This window comes from Phyllobates terribilis, unplaced genomic scaffold (assembly GCF_046119375.1).
Source record: "Phyllobates terribilis strain yellow unplaced genomic scaffold, ASM4611937v1 Scaffold_74__1_contigs__length_7073193, whole genome shotgun sequence".
NCBI lineage: Eukaryota > Metazoa > Chordata > Amphibia > Anura > Dendrobatidae > Phyllobates > Phyllobates terribilis.
The window spans coordinates 964,734-981,722 of NW_027362834.1; the positions used below are offsets into that span (position 1 = coordinate 964,734).

At 48.9% G+C, this 16,989-nt stretch overlaps 9 non-coding genes and 1 pseudogene across 9 annotated transcripts; all 10 read left to right on the forward strand.

The window, feature by feature from the left end:
- Positions 1–386: 386 nt before the first annotated feature.
- Positions 387–464, forward strand: LOC141196430 (U2 spliceosomal RNA; annotated as a pseudogene).
- Positions 465–6,028: 5,564 nt separating this feature from the next.
- On the forward strand, positions 6,029–6,222 carry LOC141196264 (U2 spliceosomal RNA). The gene has a single exon (XR_012268826.1). It is a non-coding gene; the product is annotated as a U2 spliceosomal RNA (small nuclear RNA).
- A 1,121-nt stretch (positions 6,223–7,343) lies between these two features.
- On the forward strand, positions 7,344–7,534 carry LOC141196801 (U2 spliceosomal RNA). Its single transcript, XR_012269196.1, has one exon. It is a non-coding gene; the product is annotated as a U2 spliceosomal RNA (small nuclear RNA).
- A 1,122-nt stretch (positions 7,535–8,656) lies between these two features.
- On the forward strand, positions 8,657–8,847 carry LOC141196802 (U2 spliceosomal RNA). The gene has a single exon (XR_012269197.1). It is a non-coding gene; the product is annotated as a U2 spliceosomal RNA (small nuclear RNA).
- Positions 8,848–9,965: 1,118 nt separating this feature from the next.
- LOC141196803 (U2 spliceosomal RNA) lies at positions 9,966–10,156 on the forward strand. Its single transcript, XR_012269198.1, has one exon. It is a non-coding gene; the product is annotated as a U2 spliceosomal RNA (small nuclear RNA).
- A 1,120-nt stretch (positions 10,157–11,276) lies between these two features.
- On the forward strand, positions 11,277–11,467 carry LOC141196676 (U2 spliceosomal RNA). Its single transcript, XR_012269076.1, has one exon. It is a non-coding gene; the product is annotated as a U2 spliceosomal RNA (small nuclear RNA).
- Positions 11,468–12,584: 1,117 nt separating this feature from the next.
- On the forward strand, positions 12,585–12,774 carry LOC141195966 (U2 spliceosomal RNA). The gene has a single exon (XR_012268537.1). It is a non-coding gene; the product is annotated as a U2 spliceosomal RNA (small nuclear RNA).
- Positions 12,775–13,895: 1,121 nt separating this feature from the next.
- LOC141196804 (U2 spliceosomal RNA) lies at positions 13,896–14,086 on the forward strand. Its single transcript, XR_012269199.1, has one exon. It is a non-coding gene; the product is annotated as a U2 spliceosomal RNA (small nuclear RNA).
- A 1,120-nt stretch (positions 14,087–15,206) lies between these two features.
- Positions 15,207–15,397, forward strand: LOC141196806 (U2 spliceosomal RNA). Its single transcript, XR_012269201.1, has one exon. It is a non-coding gene; the product is annotated as a U2 spliceosomal RNA (small nuclear RNA).
- Positions 15,398–16,519: 1,122 nt separating this feature from the next.
- LOC141195795 (U2 spliceosomal RNA) lies at positions 16,520–16,710 on the forward strand. The gene has a single exon (XR_012268372.1). It is a non-coding gene; the product is annotated as a U2 spliceosomal RNA (small nuclear RNA).
- The last annotated feature ends 279 nt before the right edge of the window (positions 16,711–16,989 follow it).

Here is a 16,989-nt window from a genome sequence, read left to right on the forward strand (position 1 = left end):
ACCTGCGCACAGCAGCAGCCACCTTCAGTCTGCTGCTGGACAGCCAGCAGCAGCAGCAGCAGGAGAGGTAATTAATCAGCAACCCTCCTGCTAAGGGTAGACAGCTGCTCGTTCCACCCCCCCCCCGCCTTAATTGGTTCTCCTCCCTTCCAACGGTGTTGAGGCGGGTGGGAACAGCCGGGGGTTGAGGGTACTGTGCTAAAAGAGGTGGAGTTATGCAGATCTAAAACGCGTGGATTGCAGCAGCAGCAAGCCGAAAAGTGCAGGCATGTGAGGGATCTAGAGGTTGACAGCATGTCTTCTTAACGGGAGTCCAGGTGGCCATCTCCACAAATGGACTTTTCAGAATCCTTGGGTGGCACCGTAGTCGGAAACCAATTCTGGTTATCGCTTCTCGGCCTTTTGGCTAAGATCAAGTGTAGTATCTGTTCTTTTAAGAACACAAGAGCTACGATCTACACTTGACGAGAGCGATCGAACTCGGAAGGAGAAGAGCTTCGGAGCGCAGCTGACATCGGAGAAGGAAGGCGGATATCGGTGGGAGGAAGAAGCTCTAAAGAATCCAGAAGAAGACGAAGACTCGGAGAAGAATCGTGCTGTCCTGTGGAATCTTTGAGTAAGAAAATCATCGAGACAAAGACCTTTCGGGGAATTTGTCCAGAACACGACGGGAGAAGAATCTGCATAGCTCCACCCATTTCGGGAAGAGCTCCAGATCCAGCTCCAAGAAGTAACTGCAGGAGGAAAGCCATGGCAAGCGCTGCGAGGAAGGCCGAAAAGAAGAGCCTGGAGCAGGGGACAGCCAGGAGGGCCCAGCCAGGAGCCGATTCTGACCCCAAGGACTCTGCCTCCACGACTGGCCAGCAGAAGGGACCCCAGAAGCCCCGCCACGAAGCTCCAGCCCTGGAGCCATGGATGCGGCAGACGGTGGCCCTGAAGCTGAAGGAAGTGGATGGGAGGGTGCCGGACATGTCCTCGGACGTGTTCTGCCAGAAGATGCTGCTGGATCGAGGCTTCTCCAGGTCGGACACCCTCAGCATCCAGACCTTCTTGACGGGGATCTTCTTCGTCACCTTCGCCACTGTGAACACCTGCAGGAGGTTCTGGGAAATGGTAAGCGCAAAAGGATCGGATAATTCTTTCTCTGCCTTTACAGGTAGCTGCCCTATCCAGAGGGACGAAAGGAGGATCACGGTCTCCATGCGCAACCCGCACACCCCAGGCCAAGACATCTGTACCTTCCTGAGACGCTTCTGTTTGGTTGTGAAGGAACCCTCTCACATCCTGAATGGACTCGGCTTCTGGACAGGTAAGTGGTCGGTGACTGTTAGACTTCACAGGGACCTGGCGTACTCAGACGGACTTCGGCACCTGCCCCCGACATTCTCCCTGGGCAACTCCTACGGCCTCATCTATTACCCGGACATGCCGCGGAACTGCAGGAGATGCGGCAAGAACGGCCACGAGATGAAGGACTGCAAGGAGGATGCCTGCAGGATTTGTCGAGTGACGGGACACAGCTCGAAGGACTGCCCGAAGAAGACGTCCTGCAACCTGTGTGGGCTGGCGGCTCATCTGTACAAGGATTGCCCCAAGCGTGAGAGATCCTGGGCATCGGTGGTTGCGACGACCCCAGCTCCGGAGGACAAGGCCCCGACGACCAGGCCTGTGAAGGTCAAGGACGCGACGACCAAGGCCCCAGCGGCCAAGGCCGAGACGACCAAGGCCAAAGCGGTCAAGGAGTCGGTGGCCAAAGCCCCAGCGACGGTCCCAGCAGCTCCGAAGCAGAAGAAAAAGTCAAAGGAGGGTAAGAGTTCTGTCACCCCTCTCTCGATCCCTCCCCCTGCCACCCCCGTCCAATCCCCCCCCACCCCGGCCACCCCTGCTGAGGATTCCACTTCCTCTTCCTCCTTCCCCTACTCCTCAGCAGGTGTCCTTTCCCCTGCCCCGGCAGCCACTCTCCCTCCCCAGACCATGGTAGTGGTGGAATTAACCTTTCCTCCACCTGCCGCTATCTATTCCGAGGAGGATTTTCCCCTTCTTGTCTCCCCAGTTCCAACCCGGGGAAAGAGGAAGGTGGAGGACAGCCCTGCTACTGAATCCTCCAAAAAGAAGATTCTGGATTTCGTAGGCGAAAAGGAGGATACCCTCCCTGAGCCAGAAGAGATGGAGCACATGGTTGAGACCCTGGTGGCCGAGCCAGAAGAGGAGGAACTGGTGGTCGCCGAGATCGAGGCCGCGCTGCTTGACCAGATGGAGGAAGAGGGCCTGCTGGTGATCCCGTCACCAGCAGTCAACACCGACGAGGGACCACCCGACCGGAGTGGTAACTAAGGTGTATTGCCTGCGCTAACTTTTTCTTTTTTCCCTACATGATGGCTAATATTAACTTATTTTCCATTAATGTCAGGAGCATCAAGGACAAGTTCAGACGTCAGACTATTTATGCCTTCCTTACTTCCCAGTTGTGTGATGTTTATATGTTGCAGGAATGTTCCCTTCCCTCCTCTAGGTCCTTCAAACATCTGGCCAGGGAGTGGTCCCACGGTCCATCCTACTGGTCCGGTGGGGGTGACTGCAAGTCTGCAGGGGTCGCAATTCTGATCAGGGGGGGCGCATTCACGCTTGAGTCCGTCCAGGAGCTCATCTGCGGCAGGGCTCTTGTTGTAGATGGCAACTGGGCGGGAGAACCTGTCAGGTTCATCAACGTGTATGCGTCCCCACTGAAGAATGAGCGTTTGGAGCTTTTCCAGACCCTGCGGCTTCAGCTTGCCACCACCAGGACCTTAGTGATGGCCGGGGATTTCAACTGCCCCATCGAGGAGGATGGTCGTAGTTCTGGCACATCTGCCAAGTTGGACATCACGTCCAAGCTGCTCATCGAGATGGTAACCGAGGCCTCTCTTCAGGACGTGGTGGGCTCCATGGGGAGAGGCTCCACGAACTATTCGTGGAGCCGACCGGATGGCTCACTCCGCTCCAGGATTGACTTTGTGTTCACCTCTCGGGCAGTCAGGCAGAGTAGGCACTCGATGGTCCCCTGCTTCTTCTCCGACCACAGAGCCATTCACTTACAAGGTGTCCTCGGCGACGGTTTTCCGTCCGGCCCCGGCTCCTGGAAGCTGAATTGTGCTCTGCTGGCTCAGGATGAAGTCGTGGAGGAGCTGAGAGCAGCCTACGCAATGTGGCAGTCCTACAAGGGTAGCTTCCAAACAGTCTCTGATTGGTGGGAATATGTTAAACTTGAGTTTCGCTGTTTCTTTCAGGCCAAGGGTCGACAACAGGCGTGTGAGAAGAGGAGGGACTTCAGAGGGCTGCAGCGCGAGCTGCGGTCGCTGCAGGACCTTCTTCACTGTGGCTGGGACGTGAGGGAGGAGCTGGAGGAGACCAAGAAGAGCCTGAAAAGGCACTTTGAGGAGGAGTCCAAGCGAATCGTCTTCCGTTCCAAAGTGGAGAATCTGGAGAAGGGTGAGAAATGTAACTCATTCTTTTTCAGGAAACTTCATGCCGGTCACACGCCCCTGAACGAGCTGCGAGACGAGAGCGGAAACATGCGACGTGGGAAGGAGGACGTGATGAGGGTCGTCAGCGACTTCTACAGCGAACTCTACTCCCACAAGACTACCGACCCCGACGCTGCTGATAACTTCCTGTCAGGTATCACTAACCATCTTGATCCTGCAGGCACGGCAGCCTTGGACAAACCTCTGATGGTGGGCGAATTGCTCTCTGCCGCTAAATCCTTTAGGACCGGCAGGACCCCGGGCAGTGATGGTCTTCCAGCGGAGCTCTATGTAGCGCTGGGAGACCTCATCTGTCCGGACCTGTTGGACCTGTACGAGGAGATGGTGGTGGAGGGTAGAATGCCTCCATCTTTGAGGGAAGGAATGGTCACGATCCTGTACAAGCGGAAGGGAGAGAGTTGCGACCTGAGGAATTGGCGTCCCATCACTCTGCTCAACGTGGACTACAAGATCCTGGCCAAGACGATGGCGACACGACTTAAGACGGTCATCGGACGGATCATCCACCCGGACCAGACCTGCGGCATCCCTGGACGTCGCATCGCAGACAGCCTCGCTCTCGTGCGGGACACGGTCGAGTACATCAAGGTCCGCCGCGCACACGCGGCCCTGGTCTCCTTGGATCAGGAGAAGGCCTTCGACCGGGTTTCCCACGAGTTCATGGGCCGAGCTCTGCACCGGTTAGGTTTGGGTAACATGTTTTGTTCGTATGTCCGTTTGATGTATTTTGATATCCACAGCTCGGTGTTGGTGAAAGGCTGGAAGACTGACCCCTTCCCTGTCCTCTCTGGGGTCAGACAAGGCTGCCCTCTATCACCTCTTCTTTTTGTTTGTGTTATAGAACTCTTCGCAGAGGCTATCCGGCAGAATGGAGAGATCAGAGGGATCACCGCACCGGGTCCGGGACGACACGAGGTCAAGTGCTCGCTCTACATGGACGGCGTCACCGTCTTCTGCGCTGATCGTGGTTCAGTCGACGCCCTCGTCCAGACGTGTGAGAGGTTCGGCCGGGCTTCAGGGGCCAAAGTCAACTGCAGGAAGTCGGAAGCCATGCTCTTCGGGGATTGGCAGCCGGCCTCCTCCGCCCCCTTCCCCTTCAACATTCAACCGGATTTCCTCAAGGTGCTGGGAGTCTGGTTCGGGAAGGAAGGAGCGGCCCTCAAGTCCTGGCAAGAACGCTTGGCCAAGGTGAAGCAACGGATCGGACTCTGGAGCCTCAGACACCTCACTTGTGAGGGTAAGGCACTCGTCCTGCGTAATGAGGTCCTGCCCGTCTTGCAGTACACGGCGCAGGCCTGGCCCCCACACGTCACTGTGTGCAGGGCCATTACCAGGACAGTGTTTCACTTTGTCTGGGGATCCAAGATGGACAGAGTCAGGCGGGCCGTCATGTACAAGGAGCCTCGCAAGGGTGGGAAGGGCGTTCCAGATATCCCCACCCTCCTGCGATCCTCTTTTGTGTGTGATTGTGTCCGCCGGACTTTGCAAGTCAAGAATGGCTCCGCGGGCAGGTCCACGTCTCGCTTCTTCCTGCTTCCTCTTTGGAGGCGACTCGGCTGGGACAAGTGGGACAGCTCCTTCCCCTACAACTGGACGACGCCATGGTTCTACGGAGACGTCGTTCGATTTGTGGGGGTGCATCAACTGGAGGGACTCAAGCCCGACTTGTGGAAGCCCAAAACTATCCACAAGCTCATCAGAGCCAAGGATGACGTGGAGAACATCACAGGACTTCACCAGGACACGCTGGAGACTGTGTGGACAAATGTGTCGTCTGACAGGCTGACCAACGGGCACAAGGACTTGTCGTGGATGGCGATTCAGGGCGGACTGCCCGTCCGGTCATTCATGCATGCCCGGAACCTGTGCAAGACCCGGTACTGCCCAAGGTGCCCCTTCGTGGAGGAAACATCTTTGCACACTTTTTGGGACTGCGGATTTGCACAGCGCCTGTTGACTGCCCTTGAGGACGACCTGAGGAACTCTGTCCCCAGGGCGAGCCTATCGCACCATTCTGTGCTTTACGGACTCTTCCCTGGGGTTCATACCGTCGGAGCCATCCAGGAGGCTTGGCGCCTTATGAACTGCTTCAAGGATGCCGTTTGGGTCGCCAGGAACCGGCTCATCTTGAGGAGGGAGAGGATGTCCATCCAGGACTGCCGCAGGCTGATCCACAGCCTGCTCAGAGACTATTCCATCGTGGACGGTCCGGAGGACGAGGATGAGGACTAAACCCCTCCTCCCCCTCTCCCCTTATGTGTCTTGTCTTTTAATAAAGCTTCGGGCCTGTGATTTTCCCCTCCCCATCCCCTTTTTCCCAATCCCCATCCCTTATCACGGTTCGTCGTACTGTATTGATTGACATGCTTTTTCTTTCATATTGAGTGTTTTGTGTAGCATAGGGGTGTGATGTGTCTAGTTAGTGCGTCGTATCCTCATGCTATGTAAATGTGATGTAGAATTCTGTGTGTACTGGGCTGCGGCACTGTACACTGTCTGTTAACTTATTTTTTGTGCTAATAAAAGATATATTCAATCAAAAAAATCTGTTCTTATCAGTTTAATATCTGATACGTCCCCTATCTGGGGACCATATATTAAATGGATTTTTAGAACAGGGAGATGGAAAAAGAGCTTGCTCTGTCCACTCCATGCATTGACCTGGTATTGCAGTATCTCCAGGACCGGTGCACCCCTTCTTTAATGCAGTTTCTAAAATCAGAAAGAATTGAATTCAATGCTTTTTGTTCATTTTGCTTGTTTGTCGGATTTTGGGATGGACTCTTTGGCTTTGCTTTTCTTCTCCTCATTGGATTTTTCATGTTAAAAGTTGCAGAAGCCAGATGACAAGCTCATTTTGGTTCAACTTCAGCAACTGTGCATTGCATTGCCATGTAATGTAATGTAATGCAATGCTATCTATCTAGCTCTCCCTCTATACTTCCTTTTGGATAAACAGACATATTAGGCAAGCATTTTGGAGCTTTCACCTAAATAACTACAGGTGGTGAGATAAGCTGCACAATATAATTGACCTTTCAGTATATTGTTGCACACACACCATCTATTTAGCAAATGCCCTTGTTATCAACAGCAGCCTTTTAAACTCACCTGAGCTAACAGGTATGTGAGCTGGTTACTCTGCTGCGCTTAAAATTTCTTTTTTGGTTTGCTACAATGCCTTTTCTGAAACGTTGTCTCCCTCTGCTGGAACACTGACTTCTTTCATTTAATGCCTGCAGACTATAAAAGAGAAACCAACCCAAAAAGTTTGGTTGATTAGTCTGTGGCATTCTTTTAAACTGTTGCTTATGGCGGTCTCTGTGAGCTTCTCAGTGACATTCAGCCATCCAGGTATCCCGCCTGCAGTAGACGGAATGTGGCAATGGAACGCTGGCTGCGCGTGTCATAATAGGCTCTGAGCCTTTATATACCTGCGCACAGCAGCAGCCACCTTCAGTCTGCTGCTGGACAGCCAGCAGCAGCAGCAGCAGGAGGGGTAATTAATCAGCAACCCTCCTGCTAAGGGTAGACAGCTGCTCGTTCCACCCCCCCCCCCGCCTTAATTGGTTCTCCTCCCTTCCAACGGTGTTGAGGCGGGTGGGAACAGCCGGGGGTTGAGGGTACTGTGCTAAAAGAGGTGGAGTTATGCAGATCTAAAACGCGTGGATTGCAGCAGCAGCAAGCCGAAAAGTGCAGGCATGTGAGGGATCTAGAGGTTGACAGCATGTCTTCTTAACGGGAGTCCAGGTGGCCATCTCCACAAATGGACTTTTCAGAATCCTTGGGTGGCACCGTAGTCGGAAACCAATTCTGGTTATCGCTTCTCGGCCTTTTGGCTAAGATCAAGTGTAGTATCTGTTCTTATCAGTTTAATATCTGATACGTCCCCTATCTGGGGACCATATATTAAATGGATTTTTAGAACAGGGAGATGGAAAAAGAGCTTGCTCTGTCCACTCCACGCATTGACCTGGTATTGCAGTATCTCCAGGACCGGTGCACCCCTTCTTTAATGCAGTTTCTAAAATCAGAAAGAATTGAATTCAATGCTTTTTGTTCATTTTGCTTGTTTGTCGGATTTTGGGATGGACTCTTTGGCTTTGCTTTTCTTCTCCTCATTGGATTTTTCATGTTAAAAGTTGCAGAAGCCAGATGACAAGCTCATTTTGGTTCAACTTCAGCAACTGTGCATTGCATTGCCATGTAATGTAATGTAATGCAATGCTATCTATCTAGCTCTCCCTCTATACTTCCTTTTGGATAAACAGACATATTAGGCAAGCATTTTGGAGCTTTCACCTAAATAACTACAGGTGGTGAGATAAGCTGCACAATATAATTGACCTTTCAGTATATTGTTGCACACACACCATCTATTTAGCAAATGCCCTTGTTATCAACAGCAGCCTTTTAAACTCACCTGAGCTAACAGGTATGTGAGCTGGTTACTCTGCTGCGCTTAAAATTTCTTTTTTGGTTTGCTACAATGCCTTTTCTGAAACGTTGTCTCCCTCTGCTGGAACACTGACTTCTTTCATTTAATGCCTGCAGACTATAAAAGAGAAACCAACCCAAAAAGTTTGGTTGATTAGTCTGTGGCATTCTTTTAAACTGTTGCTTATGGCGGTCTCTGTGAGCTTCTCAGTGACATTCAGCCATCCAGGTATCCCGCCTGCAGTAGACGGAATGTGGCAATGGAACGCTGGCTGCGCGTGTCATAATAGGCTCTGAGCCTTTATATACCTGCGCACAGCAGCAGCCACCTTCAGTCTGCTGCTGGACAGCCAGCAGCAGCAGCAGCAGGAGAGGTAATTAATCAGCAACCCTCCTGCTAAGGGTAGACAGCTGCTCGTTCCACCCCCCCCCCCAGCCTTAATTGGTTCTCCTCCCTTCCAACGGTGTTGAGGCGGGTGGGAACAGCCGGGGGTTGAGGGTACTGTGCTAAAAGAGGTGGAGTTATGCAGATCTAAAACGCGTGGATTGCAGCAGCAGCAAGCCGAAAAGTGCAGGCATGTGAGGGATCTAGAGGTTGACAGCATGTCTTCTTAACGGGAGTCCAGGTGGCCATCTCCACAAATGGACTTTTCAGAATCCTTGGGTGGCACCGTAGTCGGAAACCAATTCTGGTTATCGCTTCTCGGCCTTTTGGCTAAGATCAAGTGTAGTATCTGTTCTTATCAGTTTAATATCTGATACGTCCCCTATCTGGGGACCATATATTAAATGGATTTTTAGAACAGGGAGATGGAAAAAGAGCTTGCTCTGTCCACTCCACGCATTGACCTGGTATTGCAGTATCTCCAGGACCGGTGCACCCCTTCTTTAATGCAGTTTCTAAAATCAGAAAGAATTGAATTCAATGCTTTTTGTTCATTTTGCTTGTTTGTCGGATTTTGGGATGGACTCTTTGGCTTTGCTTTTCTTCTCCTCATTGGATTTTTCATGTTAAAAGTTGCAGAAGCCAGATGACAAGCTCATTTTGGTTCAACTTCAGCAACTGTGCATTGCATTGCCATGTAATGTAATGTAATGCAATGCTATCTATCTAGCTCTCCCTCTATACTTCCTTTTGGATAAACAGACATATTAGGCAAGCATTTTGGAGCTTTCACCTAAATAACTACAGGTGGTGAGATAAGCTGCACAATATAATTGACCTTTCAGTATATTGTTGCACACACACCATCTATTTAGCAAATGCCCTTGTTATCAACAGCAGCCTTTTAAACTCACCTGAGCTAACAGGTATGTGAGCTGGTTACTCTGCTGCGCTTAAAATTTCTTTTTTGGTTTGCTACAATGCCTTTTCTGAAACGTTGTCTCCCTCTGCTGGAACACTGACTTCTTTCATTTAATGCCTGCAGACTATAAAAGAGAAACCAACCCAAAAAGTTTGGTTGATTAGTCTGTGGCATTCTTTTAAACTGTTGCTTATGGCGGTCTCTGTGAGCTTCTCAGTGACATTCAGCCATCCAGGTATCCCGCCTGCAGTAGACGGAATGTGGCAATGGAACGCTGGCTGCGCGTGTCATAATAGGCTCTGAGCCTTTATATACCTGCGCACAGCAGCAGCCACGTTCAGTCTGCTGCTGGACAGCCAGCAGCAGCAGCAGCAGGAGAGGTAATTAATCAGCCACCCTCCTGCTAAGGGTAGACAGCTGCTCGTTCCACCCCCCCCGCCTTAATTGGTTCTCCTCCCTTCCAACGGTGTTGAGGCGGGTGGGAACAGCCGGGGGTTGAGGGTACTGTGCTAAAAGAGGTGGAGTTATGCAGATCTAAAACGCGTGGATTGCAGCAGCAGCAAGCCGAAAAGTGCAGGCATGTGAGGGATCTAGAGGTTGACAGCATGTCTTCTTAACGGAAGTCCAGGTGGCCATCTCCACAAATGGACTTTTCAGAATCCTTGGGTGGCACCGTAGTCGGAAACCAATTCTGGTTATCGCTTCTCGGCCTTTTGGCTAAGATCAAGTGTAGTATCTGTTCTTATCAGTTTAATATCTGATACGTCCCCTATCTGGGGACCATATATTAAATGGATTTTTAGAACAGGGAGATGGAAAAAGAGCTTGCTCTGTCCACTCCACGCATTGACCTGGTATTGCAGTATCTCCAGGACCGGTGCACCCCTTCTTTAATGCAGTTTCTAAAATCAGAAAGAATTGAATTCAATGCTTTTTGTTCATTTTGCTTGTTTGTCGGATTTTGGGATGGACTCTTTGGCTTTGCTTTTCTTCTCCTCATTGGATTTTTCATGTTAAAAGTTGCAGAAGCCAGATGACAAGCTCATTTTGGTTCAACTTCAGCAACTGTGCATTGCATTGCCATGTAATGTAATGTAATGCAATGCTATCTATCTAGCTCTCCCTCTATACTTCCTTTTGGATAAACAGACATATTAGGCAAGCATTTTGGAGCTTTCACCTAAATAACTACAGGTGGTGAGATAAGCTGCACAATATAATTGACCTTTCAGTATATTGTTGCACACACACCATCTATTTAGCAAATGCCCTTGTTATCAACAGCAGCCTTTTAAACTCACCTGAGCTAACAGGTATGTGAGCTGGTTACTCTGCTGCGCTTAAAATTTCTTTTTTGGTTTGCTACAATGCCTTTTCTGAAACGTTGTCTCCCTCTGCTGGAACACTGACTTCTTTCATTTAATGCCTGCAGACTATAAAAGAGAAACCAACCCAAAAAGTTTGGTTGATTAGTCTGTGGCATTCTTTTAAACTGTTGCTTATGGCGGTCTCTGTGAGCTTCTCAGTGACATTCAGCCATCCAGGTATCCCGCCTGCAGTAGACGGAATGTGGCAATGGAACGCTGGCTGCGCGTGTCATAATAGGCTCTGAGCCTTTATATACCTGCGCACAGCAGCAGCCACCTTCAGTCTGCTGCTGGACAGCCAGCAGCAGCAGCAGCAGGAGAGGTAATTAATCAGCAACCCTCCTGCTAAGGGTAGACAGCTGCTCGTTCCACCACCCCCCCGCCTTAATTGGTTCTCCTCCCTTCCAACGGTGTTGAGGCGGGTGGGAACAGCCAGGGGTTGAGGGTACTGTGCTAAAAGAGGTGGAGTTATGCAGATCTAAAACGCGTGGATTGCAGCAGCAGCAAGCCGAAAAGTGCAGGCATGTGAGGGATCTAGAGGTTGACAGCATGTCTTCTTAACGGGAGTCCAGGTGGCCATCTCCACAAATGGACTTTTCAGAATCCTTGGGTGGCACCGTAGTCGGAAACCAATTCTGGTTATCGCTTCTCGGCCTTTTGGCTAAGATCAAGTGTAGTATCTGTTCTTATCAGTTTAATATCTGATACGTCCCCTATCTGGGGACGATATATTAAATGAATTTTTAGAACAGGGAGATGGAAAAAGAGCTTGCTCTGTCCACTCCACGCATTGACCTGGTATTGCAGTATCTCCAGGACCGGTGCACCCCTTCTTTAATGCAGTTTCTAAAATCAGAAAGAATTGAATTCAATGCTTTTTGTTCATTTTGCTTGTTTGTCGGATTTTGGGATGGACTCGTTGGCTTTGCTTTTCTTCTCCTCATTGGATTTTTCATGTTAAAAGTTGCAGAAGCCAGATGACAAGCTCATTTTGGTTCAACTTCAGCAACTGTGCATTGCATTGCCATGTAATGTAATGTAATGCAATGCTATCTATCTAGCTCTCCCTCTATACTTCCTTTTGGATAAACAGACATATTAGGCAAGCATTTTGGAGCTTTCACCTAAATAACTACAGGTGGTGAGATAAGCTGCACAATATAATTGACCTATCAGTATATTGTTGCACACACACCATCTATTTAGCAAATGCCCTTGTTATCAACAGCAGCCTTTTAAACTCACCTGAGCTAACAGGTATGTGAGCTGGTTACTCTGCTGCGCTTAAAATTTCTTTTTTGGTTTGCTACAATGCCTTTTCTGAAACGTTGTCTCCCTCTGCTGGAACACTGACTTCTTTCATTTAATGCCTGCAGACTATAAAAGAGAAACCAACCCAAAAAGTTTGGTTGATTAGTCTGTGGCATTCTTTTAAACTGTTGCTTATGGCGGTCTCTGTGAGCTTCTCAGTGACATTCAGCCATCCAGGTATCCCGCCTGCAGTAGACGGAATGTGGCAATGGAACGCTGGCTGCGCGTGTCATAATAGGCTCTGAGCCTTTATATACCTGCGCACAGCAGCAGCCACCTTCAGTCTGCTGCTGGACAGCCAGCAGCAGCAGCAGGAGAGGTAATTAATCAGCAACCCTCCTGCTAAGGGTAGACAGCTGCTCGTTCCACCCCCCCCCCGCCTTAATTGGTTCTCCTCCCTTCCAACGGTGTTGAGGCGGGTGGGAACAGCCGGGGGTTGAGGGTACTGTGCTAAAAGAGGTGGAGTTATGCAGATCTAAAACGCGTGGATTGCAGCAGCAGCAAGCCGAAAAGTGCAGGCATGTGAGGGATCTAGAGGTTGACAGCATGTCTTCTTAACGGGAGTCCAGGTGGCCATCTCCACAAATGGACTTTTCAGAATCCTTGGGTGGCACCGTAGTCGGAAACCAATTCTGGTTATCGCTTCTCGGCCTTTTGGCTAAGATCAAGTGTAGTATCTGTTCTTATCAGTTTAATATCTGATACGTCCCCTATCTGGGGACACATATTAAATGGATTTTTAGAACAGGGAGATGGAAAAAGAGCTTGCTCTGTCCACTCCACGCATTGACCTGGTATTGCAGTATCTCCAGGACCGGTGCACCCCTTCTTTAATGCAGTTTCTAAAATCAGAAAGAATTGAATTCAATGCTTTTTGTTCATTTTGCTTGTTTGTCGGATTTTGGGATGGACTCTTTGGCTTTGCTTTTCTTCTCCTCATTGGATTTTTCATGTTAAAAGTTGCAGAAGCCAGATGACAAGCTCATTTTGGTTCAACTTCAGCAACTGTGCATTGCATTGCCATGTAATGTAATGTAATGCAATGCTATCTATCTAGCTCTCCCTCTATACTTCCTTTTGGATAAACAGACATATTAGGCAAGCATTTTGGAGCTTTCACCTAAATAACTACAGGTGGTGAGATAAGCTGCACAATATAATTGACCTTTCAGTATATTGTTGCACACACACCATCTATTTAGCAAATGCCCTTGTTATCAACAGCAGCCTTTTAAACTCACCTGAGCTAACAGGTATGTGAGCTGGTTACTCTGCTACGCTTAAAATTTCTTTTTTGGTTTGCTACAATGCCTTTTCTGAAACGTTGTCTCCCTCTGCTGGAACACTGACTTCTTTCATTTAATGCCTGCAGACTATAAAAGAGAAACCAACCCAAAAAGTTTGGTTGATTAGTCTGTGGCATTCTTTTAAACTGTTGCTTATGGCGGTCTCTGTGAGCTTCTCAGTGACATTCAGCCATCCAGGTATCCCGCCTGCAGTAGACGGAATGTGGCAATGGAACGCTGGCTGCGCGTGTCATAATAGGCTCTGAGCCTTTATATACCTGCGCACAGCAGCAGCCACCTTCAGTCTGCTGCTGGACAGCCAGCAGCTGCAGCAGCAGGAGAGGTAATTAATCAGCAACCCTCCTGCTAAGGGTAGACAGCTGCTCGTTCCACCCCCCCCCCCGCCTTAATTGGTTCTCCTCCCTTCCAACGGTGTTGAGGCGGCTGGGAACAGCCGGGGGTTGAGGGTACTGTGCTAAAAGAGGTGGAGTTATGCAGATCTAAAACGCGTGGATTGCAGCAGCAGCAAGCCGAAAAGTGCAGGCATGTGAGGGATCTAGAGGTTGACAGCATGTCTTCTTAACGGGAGTCCAGGTGGCCACCTCCACAAATGGACTTTTCAGAATCCTTGGGTGGCACCGTAGTCGGAAACCAATTCTGGTTATCGCTTCTCGGCCTTTTGGCTAAGATCAAGTGTAGTATCTGTTCTTATCAGTTTAATATCTGATACGTCCCCTATCTGGGGACCATATATTAAATGGATTTTTAGAACAGGGAGATGGAAAAAGAGCTTGCTCTGTCCACTCCACGCATTGACCTGGTATTGCAGTATCTCCAGGACCGGTGCACCCCTTCTTTAATGCAGTTTCTAAAATCAGAAAGAATTGAATTCAATGCTTTTTGTTCATTTTGCTTGTTTGTCGGATTTTGGGATGGACTCTTTGGCTTTGCTTTTCTTCTCCTCATTGGATTTTTCATGTTAAAAGTTGCAGAAGCCAGATGACAAGCTCATTTTGGTTCAACTTCAGCAACTGTGCATTGCATTGCCATGTAATGTAATGTAATGCAATGCTATCTATCTAGCTCTCCCTCTATACTTCCTTTTGGATAAACAGACATATTAGGCAAGCATTTTGGAGCTTTCACCTAAATAACTACAGGTGGTGAGATAAGCTGCACAATATAATTGACCTTTCAGTATATTGTTGCACACACACCATCTATTTAGCAAATGCCCTTGTTATCAACAGCAGCCTTTTAAACTCACCTGAGCTAACAGGTATGTGAGCTGGTTACTCTGCTGCGCTTAAAATTTCTTTTTTGGTTTGCTACAATGCCTTTTCTGAAACGTTGTCTCCCTCTGCTGGAACACTGACTTCTTTCATTTAATGCCTGCAGACTATAAAAGAGAAACCAACCCAAAAAGTTTGGTTGATTAGTCTGTGGCATTCTTTTAAACTGTTGCTTATGGCGGTCTCTGTGAGCTTCTCAGTGACATTCAGCCATCCAGGTATCCCGCCTGCAGTAGACGGAATGTGGCAATGGAACGCTGGCTGCGCGTGTCATAATAGGCTCTGAGCCTTTATATACCTGCGCACAGCAGCAGCCACCTTCAGTCTGCTGCTGGACAGCCAGCAGCAGCAGCAGCAGGAGAGGTAATTAATCAGCAACCCTCCTGCTAAGGGTAGACAGCTGCTCGTTCCACCCCCCCCCCGCCTTAATTGGTTCTCCTCCCTTCCAACGGTGTTGAGGCGGGTGGGAACAGCCGGGGGTTGAGGGTACTGTGCTAAAAGAGGTGGAGTTATGCAGATCTAAAACGCGTGGATTGCAGCAGCAGCAAGCCGAAAAGTGCAGGCATGTGAGGGATCTAGAGGTTGACAGCATGTCTTCTTAACGGGAGTCCAGGTGGCCATCTCCACAAATGGACTTTTCAGAATCCTTGGGTGGCACCGTAGTCGGAAACCAATTCTGGTTATCGCTTCTCGGCCTTTTGGCTAAGATCAAGTGTAGTATCTGTTCTTATCAGTTTAATATCTGATACGTCCCCTATCTGGGGACCATATATTAAATGGATTTTTAGAACAGGGAGATGGAAAAAGAGCTTGCTCTGTCCACTCCACGCATTGACCTGGTATTGCAGTATCTCCAGGACCGGTGCACCCCTTCTTTAATGCAGTTTCTAAAATCAGAAAGAATTGAATTCAATGCTTTTTGTTCATTTTGCTTGTTTGTCGGATTTTGGGATGGACTCTTTGGCTTTGCTTTTCTTCTCCTCATTGGATTTTTCATGTTAAAAGTTGCAGAAGCCAGATGACAAGCTCATTTTGGTTCAACTTCAGCAACTGTGCATTGCATTGCCATGTAATGTAATGTAATGCAATGCTATCTATCTAGCTCTCCCTCTATACTTCCTTTTGGATAAACAGACATATTAGGCAAGCATTTTGGAGCTTTCACCTAAATAACTACAGGTGGTGAGATAAGCTGCACAATATAATTGACCTTTCAGTATATTGTTGCACACACACCATCTATTTAGCAAATGCCCTTGTTGTCAACAGCAGCCTTTTAAACTCACCTGAGCTAACAGGTATGTGAGCTGGTTACTCTGCTGCGCTTAAAATTTCTTTTTTGGTTTGCTACAATGCCTTTTCTGAAACGTTGTCTCCCTCTGCTGGAACACTGACTTCTTTCATTTAATGCCTGCAGACTATAAAAGAGAAACCAACCCAAAAAGTTTGGTTGATTAGTCTGTGGCATTCTTTTAAACTGTTGCTTATGGCGGTCTCTGTGAGCTTCTCAGTGACATTCAGCCATCCAGGTATCCCGCCTGCAGTAGACGGAATGTGGCAATGGAACGCTGGCTGCGCGTGTCATAATAGGCTCTGAGCCTTTATATACCTGCGCACAGCAGCAGCCACCTTCAGTCTGCTGCTGGACAGCCAGCAGCAGCAGCAGCAGGAGAGGTAATTAATCAGCAACCCTCCTGCTAAGGGTAGACAGCTGCTCGTTCCACCCCCACCCCCCGCCTTAATTGGTTCTCCTCCCTTCCAACGGTGTTGAGGCGGGTGGGAACAGCCGGGGGTTGAGGGTACTGTGCTAAAAGAGGTGGAGTTATGCAGATCTAAAACGCGTGGATTGCAGCAGCAGCAAGCCGAAAAGTGCAGGCATGTGAGGGATCTAGAGGTTGACAGCATGTCTTCTTAACGGGAGTCCAGGTGGCCATCTCCACAAATGGACTTTTCAGAATCCTTGGGTGGCACCGTAGTCGGAAACCAATTCTGGTTATCGCTTCTCGGCCTTTTGGCTAAGATCAAGTGTAGTATCTGTTCTTATCAGTTTAATATCTGATACGTCCCCTATCTGGGGACCATATATTAAATGGATTTTTAGAACAGGGAGATGGAAAAAGAGCTTGCTCTGTCCGCTCCACGCATTGACCTGGTATTGCAGTATCTCCAGGACCGGTGCACCCCTTCTTTAATGCAGTTTCTAAAATCAGAAAGAATTGAATTCAATGCTTTTTGTTCATTTTGCTTGTTTGTCGGATTTTGGGATGGACTCTTTGGCTTTGCTTTTCTTCTCCTCATTGGATTTTTCATGTTAAAAGTTGCAGAAGCCAGATGACAAGCTCATTTTGGTTCAACTTCAGCAACTGTGCATTGCATTGCCATGTAATGTAATGCAATGCTATCTATCTAGCTCTCCCTCTATACTTCCTTTTGGATAAACAGACATATTAGGCAAGCATTTTGGA